Consider the following 18,589-nt stretch of genomic DNA (forward strand, 5'->3'; position numbering starts at 1 on the left):
TGACAGCCAGCTGTTTGTTTGTGTACATGAGAGCTGCAGCGGTAGAAAAACTCAGTACTGCACTGCAGTAAGTCTACTCAACCTTGCTGTAAAGTTACATAAACTAGAGTTGACCCCATTTTTTGCTGTTTTCGTAGCTCTGTCCTCCCGTTCTATATCCCTACTCCTCCTGATCAGTGCCACCTCCTTCATACTACTACCACTAGATTTGTCCTCCACATAATATTTAAAGAAGTCATATGATGCTGCTAAAAAGAACATTATTTTGTGTATTTGGTGTAATGAAATGTGTTTATGCGGTTTAAGGTTAAAAAAACACTTTTTTTCCCACATACTGTACATTATTGTTTCTCCTCTATGCCCCGCCTTCTGAAACACGTCGATTTTTACAAAGCTCATCGCTCTGAAAAGCAAGGTATTCTCCAACTATCCAGCTAACCATCACATTCCGAATACCCGAATGCCTCAAGCATTAGACGGAAGTGTTACGCCTCTTAACATATTGTGATGCCTTGTCCGTCCAGAGCGACAAGACATAAACATAAAACCCATTATAAATGTGATATAAACATGATTTCTAGTCGTGTCTTCTTTTGGAATGTCAAACAAAGTAGTTTCGCTTTCTCAACGAAACAGCGTCATACACCGCGGCCTTGAGTGAGCAGAGGCCGGCGGCTTGAGGCGGATTCTATGAAGGAGCGTACCTTGTGCTTGCGGCAACCACATGTGACAACCCCGGGCTGGACTCTGCTTCGTCCACGGTGAAAACCAATCCGGCGATCCACAGTGCAAAGTTGATGTATTTCCTCAGCAACCAGCAAGGATCAGCCCCAGGCATGATGAAGCGGATATCGTCCTCTTTTGGAAGGCCAAACAAAGTTTTGCTTTCACAGTGAAACACCCATGTCTATACGACATGGCGGCGGTGGCAACAACAATACTACAATGAGAATAAAAGGTATGCCTTCTTTCTTTGCATGAACATCTGGGCGGCGTTATGCAAATCTTTCCACATAGTGACGTAGAGATGTGGGGGCATGTTAGAACGAGCCGTTTCAGGGGGGCGTGGATGAGTCTTAACTTTTATTAAGAATATCTCCTTGGATTTGAGACTTTAGTCTTTGCAACTTTACAGATCTTCTTTATTCACCAAGAGCTTGTAACACTCCAAAGAGAAAGGAAAATTTGAAATCGCATCATATGACCCCTTTAAGCTTTTATATTAGCAATTCCAGTGTGATGTTCACTGGGGTGGAACAGAGGACCAAACTTTGCTGTGAAAAAATATCATATTCAGTCGTGAAGGAAAGTTAATTGGTTTTGCAATAGCTATGAGTTCCCATTTCACGCTATTCTTGCACGTATTAAATCTGCTATCCTGTCAGCTTTAAAATACTGTGTATATAATAAACATATATATACGTGTGTGTGTGTATTACAAAAATGCTTTCGATCTGCTTTGTTACTCATAATCCATTTAATGTTTCCTGTTTCGTAGCATGACGGTATACAGAGGCTTTTAACCAGATTTGAGCTAAAGAAGAACAAATATTTCACTTTTTTTGGTCACATTTTATGAAATATAAGCATATGGTGCAATCAAATCCTTATGGGAAGCTTGTATTTATGAGTTGAGAAGAGTCAGGAACATTTAAATCATTTTGTTCAGAGCAAGATGGCGATGTACCTTTTCTACAAAGAATACAGCAAGGTTTTATTCAACTTTACTTAAATAGAATGATAAATAAATTGTGTGCATCATGTGTGTTTTTGCTTTTTTCATGTTTTTATTCAATATATGAAGGTGCTGTAAACAGAAATGTTATGTATTCTATCGTTATATGTACATCCAACTTAGCTTGTTTTAAATGCTGCATCTATTGTGTCTGCTGTATATATTCTCACTGAAATACCCCCAATTTGGAAACAAAATTTGTAATTATGACATTGTGATGGCATGCATGTGCTTTCAACTTGTAAATACAACCTTTCAGACATTTGCCTTAAAGAGAATTTCCATTGTCTGTTTCTCCTCTTAATGTGGGCTGTGATGGTATATAAGCATATGTGCACTAATCAAACACAGATCTATTACCATCTGATCTGATTCCATTAAATATCAAATCTTCAGCTTCGAAAACATACTCCAGATGGAATATCTCAGCGGGGATCTACAGTTGAAATGTCAGTTCAGTCATAACCAAAAGGTTAGTGAAAATCGATGATAGAAACTGTGAGCCCAATGAACAGAGCTGCAAACGTGAGTCAGCGAATGAACCGAGTGACCTGCTGCCCACTCTCTCTCCCTCCCTCCTACTCCTCACCTACATGATACTGGGATTCAGCAGTAATAATGTGTGAGAAATCTCAGCATGACGACAACAGTCCCTATGCTAGCACAAACACTGATGATTTCTGCATAAATCTCGAAAATGTGAGTTAAGATGCTCATATATATTGTTGTTGATTGTGAATGCACTAGATGTTTGTTATCTGGGAGCCGGACGTCTCCTGCAGGATAGAGGCAGGTGGAGAGGATGGAGGAAGAGTGTGTGGTGGTGGAATAGCCTGCTGGGCTTTGCAGTGTCTCACTGTGAAACTTTAATCACAGGCACTTAGGAGGACACCTCCTCCACTTCACTTCCCTCACTGTGGAGGAAGTGCTAGTCTGAGCTCTGTTATTAAAGCACACACACCCAGCTCACACTCTCTGATCTCACCTCCGCTTCCACACCAGTATGAATACTGCTACAAAACAATGTCCAATAGAACTATGCCAAACAACTGATTACATATTATTGGTCTTTTTCTTTCTTTTAGTTTTCTTTCTACTTGTCTGTCTGTCTGTCTGTCTGTCTGTCCATTCTTTTTGTCCGTCTGTTTTTTTTCTTGTTTTCATTTTTCTTTCTTTTTTAATTCAGGTTAACTTCCATTTATTCTTATTTTGTTCATTTTGTGTTTGTTTGTTTTTCACTTCTTTCTTTCTTTCTTTCTTTCTTTCTTTCTTTCTTTCTTTCTTTCTTTCTTTCTTTCTTTCTTTCTTTCTTTCTTTCTTTCTTTCTTTCTTTCTTTCTTTCTTTCTCAACATGTTAATCTTCCATTTATGATCTTTTTTCTTCCCTACTCTTGTGTTTAACATCATATTTTGTCTTTCCTCCTTTCACATGTCACATTTCTTTTTGTCATCCTCCTTCATTCTTTCCCGTCCCCCTCTTTGATGAATATTTTCTCCCCCCATCCTCTCTGCAGATGAGCGTAAAGCTAATGTTTGGCCGTGAAGGGGGTGTGCATTGTAATGGAATAATGAAACGGACTGACTCTACCCTCCCTCAGATACTCTTTTGTCTGAGGAGAAAGAGAGGCTGTAGAATAGATCACCAGCACGAGTCGAGTGTTAAAAAGCATGTTATCACAGCTTTACTTTCTTTAGTTTTCTCCAGCTACTTCACACTAATACAGTCCTACAGGTGACACAAAACACTCTCAACCTTTATAAGGAATATGGCAGCTAATAAAATACTTCATAGATCTGTATAGCACACAGTAAGCTTCCTCTAGCTCTCAAAACGGAGTGAACAGATGGTAGGAAGGTATAAGTGGGTGTGAAATGAATAACGTTCTTTGAAAGTAAATTCAAAAGTGGAGCGACGAGTCACAAAATATAACATTATTGAAGTATAATCATTTGAAATGTCTCCATTTATCACATTATAAATTATTAAAGCACAGACAGGCCTGCCTGAGAACAACTACGGCAGAATTGCAGCCTCAAATAAACTCTAATAAGTCAGCAAACTTAATTCAGTCAGATATTATAATATAAATATAAAAAAGCACTGGGAGGCTCATATTAGTCATTTATCATGGAAGAGAAAATAGCAAAAAGAATGTTCACTAGACAAAGAGAAGCAATGAGTGATGACTGCTGTAAGTGAGGGGGAAGCATACACAAATGCATTATTCTCGTTCCCTAAACCTGCTCCCACTAGTCCAAGGCTCAGTCTTTTTTCTTCTGCTGCTTGTCTTTAAGGCCTGGGGCAAAGAGCAAGGTTTAAAATCTCCCCAAAGCCCAGCACTGCTGCACTGAGTTGAGGAAGACTACAGGGCTTTTAACTGCACACCCAGACAGACAGAAAGTGAGCGAATGAGCACAGGAGAGACTGGATTAGAAATGCTCCATTGTTCCTTCAGATGGAATCTGTAATTTTGCACGTGCACAATCTACTCTTGTTAGTATAATTGAGAGAGTGTAGACAAAGACACAAGAATAATCACTGCCCACACTGTCTTTGTCTGTCTCAGCTGACTGATTACCCCATAGATAGTAGTGCTGGGTCATATACAGTAGTATCATATGTTTACAATACATTCTATTTCAGTTTGATTTGATGACATAAAATAAACCCATTTTGTCAATACTAGAACAATTTTAATGCTTTGACATGCTATTAGTGGGAAGTTGTGGCCTAATGGTTAGAGAGTTTGACTCCTAACCCTAAGGTTGTGGGTTTGAGTCTCGGGCCAGCAATACCATAACTGAGGTGCCCTTAAGCAAGGCACTGAACCCCCAACTCAGACTCAGAGCACGAATTCTGAGTATAGGTCACCATACTTGGCTGTATGTCACTTTCACTTTATTTGGCCATCAGTTTCCTTAAGACCATCTCAGTAGGAACCTCAGATGTAAATATGCCAATATTTTTGGAAAAGTTGGATTCATTCCTGTAAATTAGTTTTTTTTTATCATTTCTTTTGAAAATGATTTGAGGTACAGCCATATATTTTCAAATAAATGCTGTTGCTTTTGAGGTTTCTAGTCATCAAAGAGTTCTGAAAAAAAGTATCATTGTTTCCACAAAAATGTTAAGCAGCACAACTGTTTTCAACATTGATAATAATAAGAAATGTTTCTTGGTCATCAAATCAGCATATTAGAATGATTTCTGGGGGATCATGTGACACTGACAACTGGAGTAATCACATTAAAAAAAAAAAAATCATTAAATTTGTAATTGCATATTTGATCAAACAAATGCCGCCTTGTTGAGCAGACGAAACGTCTTTCAAAAGCATTTTAAAATTTTATCTTATATTTGACTGATAGCTATACCAACAGCATATGATTATGAAAAAATGATGACTGGTTATGTAATATTTAAATTTTGCAGAATTCATGGTCACAGATTCTGTGTAAATGTTGTCATGGAATCATGAGTAGAATCAATACCAAAATAGTACAGAATGTCTTTAGCACAAAAAGGAATCACTTTGTTTTATTTATATTTACAATCACCATGTCTCTTCTGACTGACTTGCAACTGTTTGTTCCTGCCACAACGGCCACCAAATATTTTACACTTTTAACACAGTCCCCACCCAGACACACTTCCCTTTAACACCCAACCACACACACACACCACACCCACCCAACCACACACACACACACACACACACAATTCTCAGGCATCAGATAAAAATGTCTCCTTCCCTTCAGTCCTCTGCCCTGACATCTTTTTTCTTTTTCTTTTGTGTGGTGTGATCTATAGGTGCACTTCTTTTATTTTTTCTCTTTTATTCTTTAACCACCTTGTTCGAACAGGAAAAATATTCTCTCTCTCCTCTCCTCCGTTCCACTGCTCTGTTTTCTGTTCATAACAAGTGTAATTCTGCTTAGTCAACACACCTAAGAACTATTTTACTAAAACATGCCGAACTGAACTTGAGATGAAAACACAACAGGTCATTTTTCAGACAGTGCTGATGATGAAAATCCCATTGAGTGTCTCATGGGAGCTCCATTAATCCATTCCCGCTGTAACAGTGTTGACCTTTTTCTTTGTGCCTGGAAAACCAATTTAAGATCCCACTAATAGTCCATCCACATTCACAGCTAATTGGTGCATGTCTCTTTAAACAATACCCAAAACCCTGAGCACCCTGTAACCCACCGTGCCCACGGGCGACTCTCCCCATTTCTCGCATTTTTCCATGGATTCCTGACAGGGAATGACCAACTTAGCTTGAGATGAATGGGACTTGAAAGCTGTGATGAAACACCCTTACATTCTCAGAAAAAAGGTACAAAAGCTGTCACTGGGGCGGTACCTTTTCAAAAGGCACACCTTTGTACCTAAAGACTCCATATTGGTACCTTAAAGGTACATATTAGTACCTAAAGGTACAAAAGTGTACTTTTTGAAAAGGTACCGCCCCAGTGATAGCTTTTGTACCTTTTTTTCTGAGAGTGTAGGAATAGTGGAAAAGAAAAGGGAGTGACAGAGAACAAGAGAGAGCCTGACAGTGAGAGGGGTTAAGAAGAGTTTAAAGAGGAGACTTCATAAGAAGCTTATCACCACAGGTACTGAAGTATTCACATAGTTTTGCTACTTGTATCAGTGTATGGAAACGTTATGCACACCAGGATGAAAAGATTAAGATTAAGATCTTCTTTCCATGGAAAGAGGGAGAAAAACAAGCTTCCAAAATAACAACAGTGTAACAAGAATATTTTCACAAAGGTCAATTTCTTCAACAGCAAAATAATGTTGAATAATATGTCTTTATAAAGTTTATATAAACTTTTGTTTTAAAATGATATAAGAGTGAAACATTATAATAATATAATAAAATATAATAACATATATTATCTTATATTACAAAAATAATAAATCTAAACCAAATTAAAGAGTAGTGAATATGTACACTGAATAAACAATACAAATAATACAATTTTGAATGCATTGAGATTGAAATTGTGGCACTTCTGAATGGCTGACCCGAGTCTACAAGGGGTCATTTCCCAATCCCATCTCCCTCTGCTCCTCATTCTTTCCTGTCACCTCTGTCCTATCCATAACAGTAGCACAAAGCCCCCCAAATCAAGCATTTTTCAAATTTTAAACAACCATCTCATATTCAACATCCTTATAAAGTCCAAAACCTTCAATAGCTCAGTCATTTATGTCAAACTACAAAAACTCAGTTAAATGTTTCTCCATTGACAGAAAAAGGAAAGTCCTATTGTATACCCTTCAGCATGGCAGCATCAGTAACCATTTTCATAGGACTAGTTCTGAAGATCTTCAAAGGACAGGAGGTAAAAACTGTCCATTAATCTAAATGAAGTGACAGTGCTCCGCAGAGCTCAATGAACACATAATGTGAGGCTGATGCTTCAAACGCAGACCACTGGTGTGTTTGACCCCGTCTACCTCAGACAGTCAGTCTTGGTTTCTAGTGTGGCATTATCATCATTTACGTTATTATTCAATTGCTTCTTTTATGAGGGCACAAGAACAAATATGGCCAAAAATAAAAATGTGACTCATTTTTCAAATGTAACATCCTGCAGTGAGTATTGTGCTAGTGCTAAAAAATAATATAACAAAGTGAATTTGTTCACAGCTTTTAATCCATAATTGTATCTATAATGTGAATTTATAGATAATCTGTCTGTCACCGGTCAGAGTGGAGAAGCATTGTGGCAACTTCCTATGGGACCTGTTTGAAATCAAGGTTTGTATGAAAAAATCATTCAGGGATTGGTTCATGTGAATGCCGTGCCTACTGTAATCTACAAATGTAAACCCCAGATTGACAACAAATAATAATAAATCTGTGCCTGATTTTCTCTCAAAATCCTTGGGGGACCTTTCAAATCTCTCTTTCAGAAGGCTGCTGACCTGCGGATGAAGTTGGATCAGGACAAGCCCTATCGAGAACCTACTGTGTCTCAAATAAACCCTCCTCTAAGTGCAGCAGCCATACTGTATGCTCCTCAAAGGTTTTCTCATCTTCAACACAGAGCTTAGCATATCTCTTCTGCTGCTCTCATTCAACCCATTTAAACCTCTCTGAGGGGGTGACAAAGTCTGCTGTTCCATAATAGCATCTGTAAAATAAGCTAGCCATGCCTGACTGCAAAGGGGAGCCCATAGGGGCCCTCAGTAGACCCAAAAAACACTTTCTCTCAATGTCTGAAGTCACGTTTATCTCTCTGATCTGTGCTTTTGTTGATAGTGCCTTAGTAAAAAAAGTAATATGCAAAGCTTTCAAACAAAAGTGCTGGGATATTTATAAGAACCGTTTTATTTAGTTTTAATTATTTTATTCAGTTTTCATCTATTATATTCTTACGTTCACAATTATAATGTATACTTGTGCTGATAGTGCAAAGTTTCTGAATAATTACATGATTGTCTTCTGTAGAGCTTGTTCAAGCTGAAACTGAATTTGTTGCATAGCTGATCAGTTTTACAGCATTAACACTGTTATTTTCCTGTGTATTAATGTGAAGCTGCTTTGCATCAATCTATACTGTATAAAATGCTATATAAATTAATGTGATTTTATTGACTAAATCATGATTGAATGAGCCAGGTCAGAAGCATTGTAATACACCTAATGCTATGTTACTTGGCAACAGTAAAAAGTGTTAATGGAATATATATATATAAAAATTTAAGTTTTTTTTTTTTTTTTTTTTTTTATTTGCTGGTGCTGACATTTAATACAAAGCAGTAAGTCACTTGAGACCATGTGTTATAGTGATTTTACCTCCACTTCACATCACCGCTTACCCACAGTGAAATCACTGTAATGCATGGCCTCTCATGCCATATTGCTTTATTTTTTCAGGTGTGTGAGATTCATCATTATGGACACACTCATGTCTATATCCTGATGTTCCACACCCCCACACAGTTCATTGCCATCATCCTAATTCATCTAGATGCACCAGTCATTATCAGGTTAGAGACAGTGAAGTTGGGGGAAATGGAGTGTAAATGGGGCTAATTTGTGTCCTCTGTCTGGGGAAAATGCAGTGATGACATGTAGGAAGAGAAGAGGAGGAGGACTGCAGATGGGTCCTCTCAGTGATCAGAGGGGAGAAATGTTTGGCTAAAGGGCTCACGATTTACACACTTCCAATGACACGTTTGAACAAAGAATGCCAGTCTGGGGGTAAGAGAGAGAGAGGGAGAAATCGAGAGGGCAAGAGACAAAAGGATGAATGCGGATGAGCATTTCTGGATGCTGCTGTGTTCTCTTCTCTCATTCAAAGCTAAAATAACAAAATAGAAAGAGACAACTTTTAAAACTCACATTTAGGTCATCCTGGGAAAAGCCCCAATTTGTTCTCCAACTCTAATATAATAAAAACAAACCAAAAAACAAACAAAAAAAAAAAAAACATGAGGCATATGAGACAACATAAACCTCCAAGGCATTTTATATAACCACATAGGCTATATATATATGCTGTGCCAGTCTATCAGTATTTCCTACAGTGAATTTCCCATAATTCATTATATGTGGAAAGAGGGAGCAAAAATAGTGGATTTGGACACAGCTGGAGACACTTATGTGTGATGTTACATACTGGCCATCTGGAGCACCGGGAGTTTTCCCGGTGGGCCGCTGTACAATGTGGGCCGGGCCAACACGTAAATATAAAGAATGAATTATAGGCTAGTAAATGTACGTGGCCTATAGCCTTTCATCGCCCCACTTGAATCAAACATTCAGATTATTTTGGCATGCTCCAGCTCAGTGCAGTGGCTCAAAAGTGCTCGTCAATGTCAAAAGGCAGGATTGTACAGACTTGCTATTTTTTGAAGGAAGGCTGAAATTATTTGATCACAAACACAGTAAGAAATATTAATACTATTAAATGGTACACTTAAAATAGTTTTCTATTAAATATATTTCAAAACTTTTTCAAAAAAGTGTCATATTGCTTCAGAAATCATTCTAATATGCCGTTTTACTGCTCAATTATTATCATGTTTTTTTGCTTAATATTTTTGTGTAAACTGTGATAGGCCCTACTTTATTTTTTTCAGGATTAATTTTGATTTGATAAATACAAAGTTAAAGAACAGCATTTATTTGAAATATAAATAATTTATGACAAGTATAAATATCTTTACTGTCACTTAAATTAATTTAATGCAACCTTGTTAAATAAAAGTGTTAATTTAACTGTTTTCAACATTGATAATAATCAGAAATGTTTCTTGAGCAGCAAATAAGCATATTAGAATGATTCTGAAGGACCAATAGAAAGGCACCATTACACCATGCAGTGCACATTCTGCACTATATTCCAAGACTTCTGTGTAAAAATTCTACTAAATTACTTACTATTGGTCATATACACCAGGAAAGAAAAATTACAATCTAAAGAAGTATTCAGTCATTCATTAATGTTAATGATTTAAGAATTTCAATTTAAAAACAAAAAATGATGCAATTTTTATTTCTGTATTGTGTTATTTTTATGTTAGTATGTTAGTAGTTTTGGATCAGGTGTGAGCCGCTCTGTGCCAGAAAGTCCAGGGCCACTTTTTAGCCCCAGTCTGCCCCCGTCTATACATGTCATCATGACTAATTAACATGCTGATTTAAAAAAAACAAAAAAAAACAAAACTACTTTAGATCTAATAATTGAGAATTATGCACAATACTGAGAAAATACTGAAGAGAAAATACTGTTTCACTGCAACATGGCAAAAATGGTTAAATAAAATCAAATATTTTTTTCTAAAATTAATACATTTTAAATAAAATAAAAAAGGTCAAATAAATTATAAAGAAACATAATAAAACATAATTTTTGTTGTATTTGGGGTGGGAATATGATTTTAGCTGCTTGTCTGAATAAATTCTTTGATGCTTTTTATTACAGAGAGAGTATTTTGGTCAGGTTCAAACCTGTGTTTACCGTATGAGCACCATAGTGCAACATACTTAGACATTCGCTGACTGCAAGGTCACCAAAGTAATTTTTCATTGTGGAAAGTGTTGTAAACATGACAGTTTTCTTTATGTCCAGTCTGTAGCACCATGGCAAACTCAAGCTGAACAAATTCTCAGCGCACAGCGTATCTTGTGTCAAGTGTTGTGTGAGAGCATGGCCACTAATGCTGGCAGTTCACACATCCAGAACGAGCACACGCATTCATAGCTTTGGGATTCCAGCTGCTGACAGTGAATGAGAGGTAGGATAAGACTTTGGCTCAAAGCCAACATCTCTTCTCGTCTGGCAGGATGCCCCAGTGGAAAGGAAAATAGGGGTGGAGGCAGCACTGACAGCCACAAAGGTGCACTACAACCCTTCCTCAACACACCTGAGACCAACGGACAGAAACTTCCACATGATGAGAACAACCTACAAGCTCTGACATGTCTCGAGTGAGGAAATGAGCGTGTTCATAAGGCCTCAAGCCATATTTTAGGAACTTAAGAGACTTTGTTTGGAAAAGAGGGGTAATTTTGAGTGTTGGGGTTCCGTCATGCTCTCATTCTTCTACTCTCCTATTCTCTAGCTTAATTTGTTTTGCACCTGCGTCAACAAGCAGAATCTCACAAACAAAGTGCTCCTTCAAGAAATGAAGGGAGACGGAAAAAAGGACAGGGAGTTGAAAGACTTGAGCTTTTGCTTTGGGCAATGAAAGGACAGGAATGTCACACGCAAACAGAAGAGAGATAGACAAACTACAAAAGCAATGACTGAAAGAAAGCTCATTAGAAGAATGGCTTTCAGACTATTCATTCATTTCTTTCTATTTTCATTTATGTATCTCTCTCATTTTAAAGTCAAATTAAAAGTCAGAGGCTAACCAGTACTGCTGGATAAAGTCAAGGGAGATCTGATGAACAAGACAAAATAAAAGCACAAATTAGTTTATAGCATAAGGTTCATTTAGCAATGAAAGATAGACAAAATAAAACATAAAATAAAATATAAAATAAAAGGTAATAAGGTCAATTTTTCTACATTGTCCCATTCTCTTAATCTGTCTTTGCAAAAAGTTTAACTTACTTTACAGGAACTGTCAATGCCTCCCATGAATGTACATTGGTTTGTTGTTTGGGCGAATTAAAGCTAGATTTATCTCAGTGCTGGATGATTTCTGTATGGTTGGAAGGCTATGAATCTTATCTCTTCATCATGGTATTTTATGTGTGTATGTGCGCTAGTGACACTCAGCCTTTTACCACAGAGACACAATAGAGCTATTTCTGAAGCACACACACGCCATCGGCCAAACCACTACAGATCAATACCCCATTACCACATCAGTGCCAGACACTATTTAGACTCAGTTCAGAGTGAGACTTACTGCTGACCAACCTGTGCTTTGAAAACCACCTCTATCTCACACACAAATACCACCAGTACACGGCCAAAGCAACTCACACTCATATACCCAACCATATACACTGTAGTTCTCACTTTCTCCCCCTCAGCAGGCTGTCATGTCCCACAGAAGGTGTCTCATCAAAGTGCGTCAGCAGTGAACCCACTTAACAGACTGCTAATGAGAAGGCTGCTCATTCTGCCAAAATCCTGCAATTTGTATTTGTACAGAAGTTTGTACTGATAGGATCATATCTAAGCATTTCATATACAACAGAAATACAACTGTATGTTACATTTAAAATTACAAAGTTCCCTTCCTATTCCACAAACCATTTGTGGAAACTAATACACAAAAAATAGTAATTTAGATATTGCTATAGTACTAATGCCCTATCTATGTGAACATTAGCATATGAGTGACATATGCATGGTCATGCAGTATAAAGTTGAGATGGCATAAACTAAAACATAGTTACCTAACTTTTAATGTTTTTAGTAGAGATTGTAGAGGTAGAACTACAATTGATGTTGTGAAAGATAGAGCTAAGCATTGTATGCATAACAATATTACACAATGTTTTGTTTCTAAAGAACAGATCCTCTGAAAGGAGCATGAGTAGAGAAAACAAAAATGGCGCCAAACAGAGCCTTGAGGTACCCCACAGGTGATAATTAGTCACAACCTACTATTTCTATTTTTAACAGCACTTTTGCAAACATTTGTTGTTTTTAAATGTACTAAAGTAATAAGTGTGACTTTACTTTTGGTTGAACCATCTTGACTAACAGTATAAATGAACCTCAAGGGGGGAAACAAATTAAATTCTACAGAAGAATATGGAGAATTAATAGTTCTAGTTCTAGTGTAGTTGAACACAAATATTAAAGCCAAGATTCAGAGATTGCATCTGTGATATTTTTAATGTCACATTGCCTGGAGAACTTGCACCATCAAGCTTACAAAAAGATAACTTGCATCTCACTACGAAGAGTGTAATCTTTCTCAAATGGGACCACAGTGCCCCAGGCAGCAGGCTTGTGTGATTTTATAGTATTGTAATCCTCTGACCCTGCTGTATGTAAAAGCCACAGTGAAGCTTCACAGCCTGTGCATTTGTGCTGCATGGAGCTGGAATCACAGAAAAAGATTTTGCTGAAAGCAAGAGGCTGCTTTTATCCACACAACCTCTCCTCTGTGCCAAACAAGTGGAAGAGGCTCAACAAAACCTGCACCCGCATGCCACAAGGCAAGAATGAAGACACTAAGGTCTCTGCTTAAAAGAAAGCTAATTTGGAAAGTAAAATAGACCAGCATGCAACAGCAGTCGCTCCTTTCAGACCGAGATCAGCTCTTTTCCAGGTCAGTGGAGGATATTGAGAGAGCCAATCTTTTCTTCCTGATGACCCTTGCTGAAGGGGAGTCTCTTTTGTGCTTTGACTGAAAGGATGTTAGTCACAGACAGATATGGGAATAACTTTGATTAAGTAGCATTAAAGGGGCAGTTCACCTAAAAATGTCAATTCTATCATCATTTACATTGAACACTTTTTAATACAATGAAAGTCAATGAAATCCAGGCCTGTCAAGTATGAAACTACTACAAAAAACCTACAAAACTATGGTAAAGGTTTTCTTCTGAAGCCATATAAAATCTTTTGGTGAGATCTTCTTTTGTGCTCTCCAGAAGTAAGAAAGTCATACAGGTTTGGAATAACATGAAGGTTAATGATGACAGAATGTCACTTTTGGGTAAACTGTTCTTTCAAGAACTGAGTGGCTCTTTTCTTTGAGACTCTCAGACTAACAAAAATTTAGCTGAGTGCAAAGGTTCACGTGGTTAACTCACATTTCACTGCTGGTTATATATGCTCTATATAATTGTGTATGTGACAAATAAAAACTCTCTTGAATCTTGGTTAATTCCCAACCCCCCAAACCCCCCCCCCCCCACGCACACACACACTTTCTCTTTTGTATTCTCCCTATCTCTCTTTCTTCAACATTATTCTTGTTAGTTGTCTCACTAAAGTTGTTAAGTGAATGAGTAAGTAATCTGTGGTTTGCCTGCAGCTGTACAGCCGTCTCAACAGGCTTGAGGTCTAAAGATCTTCGAAGATTGAAGTGATCTGAAATTTGTCAGATCCAGGCTTTTGTTGTGACTGATTAATTGAAACGGTTAAATTCTTACGGATTTTCCTTTATAAATAGTTGACTCAAAGATTCTTGATCTAGGTGTTAACAGTCCATTCACCACTTCCTGAGCTCACTTTCTCACACAGAGATCACCTTACTAGAGTTTAAACACACATGCATATGCTTCCTACTACTACTTTCAATAATGTCGTATTACTCTCCTGCCTTCAGTAGAAGCTAAAGGTGAAACGGATAGCAAAAGCTGCCCACACACACACACGCACATAATTTGTCGAACAAAGCCACAAATGTATGTTTCTAATTCTTTTTTTCTCCCATTACCCCCTCCTCGACACCTCCTGTGGGTCTACGTTTAAACAACCAGTCAAGTGCTAATATTGAAAGAGGAGGACACGCTGAATGAATGGAGGACACGCTGCATTAAGAAACACACATTAGCAAGAGACAATGGGGAATGTCTGTCAGGTCTCGCACATACACATCTAACATGAGGATTAGAATATCTCATATAATACAGACTGTTCCTGATGGGTTTACAGAGGCCACAACATCACATATAATCCGTAATGGTTATGCAGTTTTTGTTTGATCCATGTCATCTGGTTTCTAGGTTATATGTATTCATGAGCTGTCAGTGAGAACAATGACTGCGTGTGTTTGATTGCTGCTTGAAAATTGTATAAAACTACTTTAGAGTATCTGTAACAAGTTTAGAGATAAATACCTTTAAAAAAAATCTCAAAACAATTTCCTAACCTCCTATCTCTCCCTCCTTTTTTTTCCCATTCAGACACTTTTAATGAACACAAAGCCTTGCCTTTCTCTCATTATCTCCTCATCTCTTTCATTAGCTTCGTTAATGTATACTTTAAACATGCTGTGGCGGTGCTGTGACCCATTTAAGCCGTATTTCCTACCCCCCACACACATATAGCTTCTCTACCCCCCATGTATCACCCTGATGCCCTCTGCTCCAGTGGGGCAGAAGAAGGAAGAAATGCCCTGAGGCCCATTCTGTTACTTAGTTCCACTTAAAACACGTACAGAGCAAAGCAAAACAACAAGATTGCCTTTCAAAGCCTTCACACAGGTAAACACACTTCTATACAAATACAGTATCTTTTATTATATGAGCAATAAAGTGTTTAAAATACATGCATACTGATACACACTCATGTTTGAACACACAACCAGCAACTACTGCAAGGTCTGCAATTCCAAAAGAATTTCCGGTATTTTACATGTTAATGTACTTTTTACATTTCATATGCCCAGTATTTGAGGAACAGTCTTGTCTGCTACTTATTGACCCAAAACACAAAAGCTACTGGCTTCTGAAATCAATCTGACTTTGTGAAAGCAGCCCGTTTTAAAGGAAGGAGTATGTTTATTGAGTCTAATCCATAGATTAAACAGCATATGATGGGAACAAGACAGACGCACGTGATAAAGTCCAGATATGAGCTCTTAAAGGAGACAAGTAGCCTCTGTCCAGTGTGATTCTGAGAGTAAAGTCAGTGATATGGTGGTATAGGAAGAGTGTGGTTCAATGTTTGCTGTGTTTGCACCTAGACTGAAGATTGCAGGAGTCTTTGTTTGGCCTGTCTGAGTTCCTCCACACCGCACTCTACAGTAATTCATTCATAAAGCCACTAGACCACTGGGAGACCTCAGGCGACCAAGGAATCTGGCACCCTGTGTGCCATCTCTGTCTGACTTCAAACAGCTGAGAACTGCATCAGTGACCCCCCGAGCCCAGACAGACCACTAATCAATATTAGTGGTCCACTGCATCTAGGTCTTTCTTTCAGGTCTGATTGTACAGTATGTCATCTTGATCTTATTTACATTTCACTTTGCTGTCTGTTTTCTTTTGTATCTTTCTTCAGAGTCTCATCTCAGCTGCTTTTTCAGTCGTCTAATCACAATGAATCACATTCCACAGAACTGTAGACCACACACACACACACACACACTTGCATTTGTGGTTTACGGGGACTCTCCATAGGCGTAATGGTTTTTATACTGTACAAACTGTATTTTCTATCACCCTACACCTAACCTACCCCTTACAGAAAACTACTGCCAATTTTTGAATTTCACATTGAATTTCATTTTAAGCCTTTTGTTTTATGGGGACACCTGAAGTGTACTCATAAACCATATGAGTACTTACATTGTAGTACCCATATTATTATACACATTTGTGTCCTCATGAACCATATATACCAGTACACACACACACACACACACACACACACACACACACACACACACACACACACACACTCCTACATAAAAACACACACTGAACTATCCTGGAGCGGCTCTGGTGGTTTACAGTAAAACTTTTAAATGAGGCACATTATTCATGAGGTAACACAGCAGAACTTAACAAGGCTGCAAAACATTTCAGACAGACTCTTACAGACAAAACACTGGGTATGTGGACAGATCTGTACATACAATACTTTCACAACTAAAGCATGCTGTCATTTGAGTTTTCAACTTACAAAACATGTTAATACAGAACATAATTTGTGACAGAACTGCAAAATTAAAGAGCAAACTTGGACGATTTACTCTGTCCATTGAGAAAATTCACACGCACACACAAAGGCAGCATGTGAGAGAGAACATACACTGATGGATCCTCCTCCTTGGCTTCCAAACATTTCTGTCTGGATGAAGGATTTTTATGACCACATAACCATTTGTTTTTGAGACCTCTCAAAACAACCCCACATACACACTTAGACACACACAGCATATTGATTGTCCAACAAAGGCGCACAAGACAGACTTTCAAAGACTCCATGGCAAGTAAACCTTATTAACCAAGCAGTGTGGCATTTATCACTGTCAGTCGTCCACTCAAACACAGTCCCAGGGGACCCAGAGAAAGTCCAACAGATAGACATAAATGTCCAACTGCAAAGACATCTCTGAAAGATAGCAAAATAGCATGGAAACACAGTTGATGGTGTGGCATACCTCAGAGGTAAATCCTAGGTCCATTGCTGTTCCTCAATAAAGTATCCAAACATTAGTTGTTTGAATGTCTCCTTGCCTATTTTATACAGGTAATGTCTCCTCCAAGTACTGGCTGTAATCCTGCATGCCTCTGTGTCTCTTGTCTATCAGAACTCCACAGCACACTCACTCCAACCATGTGAGGATGAGTCTGTCGACTGAGCGTGCAGAAAGGGGTGTGTGCACTCTCTCTCGCTCTCTTTCTCACCCATTTACACAACCCTCCCTGTTCCTCCATTTGCTTCTCCTCCCCCTCTCCTTCTCACCTCCCCCTTCGCTCTTCCCCCTCTTTTTCTCTCTCTCATTTCACCTCCTTTGGATCAACAGTATCTGCCAGCACACAGCCTGGGTCTTTGCCCCTAAGCATTTGAGACACCCCGTTTCCTTTTAAATTGCTTGCCTGTGAGCCTATAAGATACCATACTTGTGTACACAAGACCCACACAAGCACATACATACATAATACCACAACATACTACATGTCTATCATACATTTTAATTCTTTTACTATGAAGTATAAAAAAAAACTTTTATTTGAATACTATTAAAAAAAAAAAAACGAAAAAAGTTTTTCACTTTATAGTAGTAAAAATACAATAAAATGCATTATATAGCCTACATTCATTAAGTTGTGGTAAAATAAAATAAAATAAAAAGGTAAAATACAATTAACACACATTATGTTGTGGTATTATGGGAAAATAAAATAGAATAATAAATAAAATTAAATAAAATTTAAAAATGCATATGTCAAACATTTTTCTAATATTGGTTCATTACAACATACTCAAATATGGTTAAGGTTAAAACTAACTACACTTTAAAAGTTTTAATAAAAAAATTTAATGATAGTTTTTTTATGTGTCTTTAATGATGCTTGGTATGTTAAAAAAAGAGATGCCAATAAAGTGTTCCCATGTCACATAATATGCAGCCAATTTTTGTCAGATTTTGGAAAGACAACATTTCAATGTTGCACTTAACAATCAACACTAAGATATATAATCTACTAAACAAATGGAACTCCCTCAATACGTAATTTTCATTTGATTTAACCCACGGCAAGCTGTTGGGAGCCACTGCTTCACAATTAACTAGTGATCAATGATTAACTAATGCTTACAAACCAACTGAATAGAAACCATAGGTGTATGTATGCATGTGAATTCCTTGAGTGTTTCCTCTACAGGCTGTCACAGAACCAACAGTCTGGTTGCAATTCTGGTAAAAGTTTCTCTGGGTCAGGCTTAAGA

General features: G+C 37.8%; 1 protein-coding gene across 2 annotated transcripts in view; it reads right to left on the minus strand.

Annotated features, from left to right (window-relative positions):
- The window catches only part of LOC109097672 (rho guanine nucleotide exchange factor TIAM1-like), a 62,139-nt gene that overhangs the window by 31,345 nt on the left and 12,205 nt on the right, over positions 1-18,589 (minus strand). The window contains exon 1 of one of the 2 annotated variants that reach the window (XM_042765082.1): positions 17,298-17,533. The exons of the other annotated variant lie outside the window; for it this stretch is intronic. The gene's annotated coding sequence lies outside the window, so the exon portion shown is untranslated. Of the gene's footprint in view, positions 1-17,297; positions 17,534-18,589 lie in introns of those variants that run through there. 2 annotated transcript variants of the gene reach the window in all.

This window comes from Cyprinus carpio, chromosome A10 (assembly GCF_018340385.1).
Source record: "Cyprinus carpio isolate SPL01 chromosome A10, ASM1834038v1, whole genome shotgun sequence".
In the NCBI taxonomy this organism is placed as follows: domain Eukaryota; kingdom Metazoa; phylum Chordata; class Actinopteri; order Cypriniformes; family Cyprinidae; genus Cyprinus; species Cyprinus carpio.